Raw genomic sequence first — 280 nt, 5'->3', positions numbered from 1 at the left:
GCGGAGGCAAGGAGAAACTCCTGAACAGCTCAGTTCTATGTTGCAAGGAGACCAAGCTCAAGAAAACCAAGAAGGCCGAAACCAAGAAGGGATGGAGGAGGAAGGGGAACCACAACAGCCCCCTACTGATGTTTTGCAGTTGGAGGTTTCCAAATTGACAACTTTACCCAACAAAAAGTTGGACTCTGCTGCCTCTAAACAAGGACAGATATAACGTAAGTTATACTCCCAAGTTTTACAAGGGCCAGGTAAAGGACTACCTAGGGAAAAGGAGAGGCAG

The sequence above is a fragment of the Gekko japonicus genome, unplaced genomic scaffold (assembly GCF_001447785.1).
Source record: "Gekko japonicus isolate JY-2015 unplaced genomic scaffold, Gekko_japonicus_V1.1 scaffold1298, whole genome shotgun sequence".
In the NCBI taxonomy this organism is placed as follows: Eukaryota; Metazoa; Chordata; class Lepidosauria; order Squamata; family Gekkonidae; genus Gekko; species Gekko japonicus.
This window is presented reverse-complemented; position numbering follows the sequence as displayed.